Source organism: Branchiostoma floridae, chromosome 19 (genome assembly GCF_000003815.2).
Source record: "Branchiostoma floridae strain S238N-H82 chromosome 19, Bfl_VNyyK, whole genome shotgun sequence".
Classification (NCBI taxonomy): domain Eukaryota; kingdom Metazoa; phylum Chordata; class Leptocardii; order Amphioxiformes; family Branchiostomatidae; genus Branchiostoma; species Branchiostoma floridae.
This window is the reverse complement of record NC_049997.1, coordinates 9,787,168-9,790,403: the sequence shown is the minus strand read 5'-3', so window position 1 is coordinate 9,790,403 and position 3,236 is coordinate 9,787,168.

Sequence of the window (3,236 nt, the reverse complement as noted above, 5' to 3'; positions counted from 1 at the left end):
TTTTTTTTTCCGACTCCTACTATATCTACGCGACTCAACCTCTGCTTGGAGAGTAAAGAATCCTGTCTGCAGTGACCACCTGTCCAAATACTGTAAATGCATTTAAGTTCGCGGGGATTTAATTTCACGGTAGCGGGAAAAACGAGTTTTCGCGGTGGTTTTAAGTTCGCCGTAACACCATAGACTGCATTCTAATACTATAATAGAAAAATGTTCGCGGTAGTTTTAAGTTCGCGGTTAAGTGGTCACCACGAAAACCAGCGAACATTAATCCCCCGCAAACATTTCTGCATTTACAGCATACCAGATCGGCAGAGGTTTTCTTGTGCAGGGTTGACTGTATCCTGTGTTATATTAAGCATAAAGTACAACCCATTAAATGAACACACTCAACACAAATACAGGAAAGTCACAGGTCAACATACATCATTACTTTATTGTGGGCTGGGTACAGTCTACTCAGGCCACCTCCTTCTTTACAATCTAAACATTCTGGTAGGTAAAATTCGGGACTGAAAAAGTAGAATTTTTGTCGTAATTTGTGGACGGGAAGTCTAACAGTTACTACAACAGAATACAGAAAACAAGACTATCTCTATCATGTTTGGACTATCATGTATCATCTCTATCATGATGATGTTGTTGTTTGGACTGTATTGTTTACTTCCACAGGATGGCTGATTTGGGTACATCTGAGTATGGTCTGTTGTGCAGTGCTTTGCAAGTCAGCAGAACAAATCTTTGTTAGCAGGTATACAGTCATGTTTGTGGATATAAGGATGATAGCTCATGTATCGTTTCCCCAAATTTGTTTTGGAAAAGAAATTATGATGCAACATTGACCAAACATCCAACAGAAACGGTGATGAATTTGATTGTTACTAGAAGACAACTGTACATGAGGATGCACTGGAAATGAGGTCAAGGTTTAAATGGTGTCAAGATTTTTGATAAATACAAACAATTCGCCAGCCAGGATAGTCTTGTGCACACATTTTATGTTCTTCTGCTAACATGCTGCAGTGCTACAAGGTAAAACAATGATGAAACTTGGACAACTTGAAGTAAAAAAACAAACATTTGACAGCTGCACTGATGAATGTGGGTACAGATGACAGACAATAGTCTCCAAGAAGAGAGACAAAAAGTACCCCAAGCAGTGGTACTGAAAGTTACACATGAAATGGACATGATTTGGCCGTTGATTTCGTTGCGGTCTAGTGTGCTACGTAGTCTCATGTTGTTTACAACTAGAGGCGTTTTCTTGTTTTGTTTTTTCTTCAAGTTTGGCAACAGATTTTAGTCCTGATGGTACAGAGCTTTTGCGGTGATAGCCACACAAACTTGACTTCATGGATAACATCTTTGTACTTTCAGATTTGACCCAATTTTAAACAATGCTTGAAAACCCAGTAAGAAGTTTATGCAAATCAAGAAACTGCATTATCTAAAATGGCAGAATATATTGCAATTGTCACCTACATGTATCTTTTGGAAAATCAGCTCAGCATAAAATGTTCTTTGAAGAAGATGTCATCCATAAAACGAATTTTGCGTGGCATCACAATTGTAGGAGACTAAAAAAACGATATATTTGAACCAAGAGATTGTCCATCTTTCCTCTGATGTATACCTTTGAAGGTCACATACAGTAAGCACCCTTGGTACACTTAAGGTTAAATTTATTTTCTATTCTACAAGATGTGAACATAGGAGGTATGTTTTGCGAATGTCTATAGTTTTCCACAACTGTAAAAATCATGAGTTACCGCTAGTTCACCTTTATCCGCAGGATAACCTATATCCGTTGCTGTCAGAGATAGGTATTTAGGGATATTAAGTCGACAGATGAGAGTGTCAAACTACAATAATTTGAACATATTACAACTTGAAACCACCGTCGGTCCAGTTGATATCTCTTAATACCATGTTGGTAAACACAACGAATATAGGTTACCCTGCGAATAAAGGTGAACTAGTGTTACAACCTTTGCTACACAGTCAAACCTGGGTTCAGCAACTGCTCAAAGAACTAAAGAAATGGACAAGGCAGGGTTCACTGAATAATGTAAAAAGGTAAAGTTTGACTGATCTGATCAAATTAACCAGCTTAGAGGGGTTAACATGGAAAAAAAATCCTAGCAGGACAAGGGTTAATGTGGCTTGTGACTGGAGGTGGTTGCCTGTACTCTCCAAGCAGAGGTTAGGCTCCGGCTGTTTTTTTAAGGTTTTTTTATCGGGCTTTCTATTTTGTCATTTTTCTTGAAGTACGCCAGCCAAAAGTAAGGTTTTGACACAGCAAGATAAAATACAAAATAGAAAGCCAGATAATAACGACAACAAAAAAAAAACGTTAAAAAAACAGCCGGAGCCTAACCTCTGCTTTGAGAGTAGTTGCCTGACCAGGTTTGATTGTTTTATCAAAATGGTGTGTGACAGTTGCGGGCGACCAGTGAGCGGGCGACCACAACAATTTCTTCTTCTAGCATCCCGCAGGGAGATTGGTGTGTAACAAAACATAGCCTATGAGATGGCAAAGCATCGCAAATCAGTATAGTGGTAACCTGGAATCCGGTCTATTTGTGGCTTTAGCCTATGTAGCTACTGCAGGCTCTCTACAGCAGAGACTTAGCTCCCTATCGTTGGTACCTGGTAGGACTTTCACATGGTAGGAGCTTTGCCAAGTGGGAGTAATTGTCCATCATGAAACAGACTGAGGACAGCCTAACGTCCCTGCTTTCCAGCCAGCATGCAGAGAGCTTCATCTGTCCTGTTGGGGACCTGCACTAGCTACGTAAGCCAAGCCGCGGATAGGACTGGATTCTGGGCTAAGATGGTTGGAGCACAGTTGTAGAATGGGGATGATGTCCAACATTGAAGGAATCAAGGTCAACAACTGCACATTCTGCAACTGCGCTCCATATATCTTAACTCAATTTGAAGACACGACCACAATGTTCAGCTTCGGATGGTCCTGAGATACGCTGTCACCTCATTGGCAAGGTTCAGTTTCACACCAAACCTCTTTTTAGGGTTAAGCCCGAGTTTCATCCTCAGTACACTAACGAGGATGAAACTCAGGCTAGCAGGATGCTAGAGGAGGCAATAGACCGATCCTGACTGTCAATTATAATTAGCAGTTTTAAAAATGGACGAATGGCAATCTTGGTATAGCTCAAAAGACAGCGACTGCATGTCTGTCAAATTGGTGCATTTGTATGTTTTTTGTTTTACAT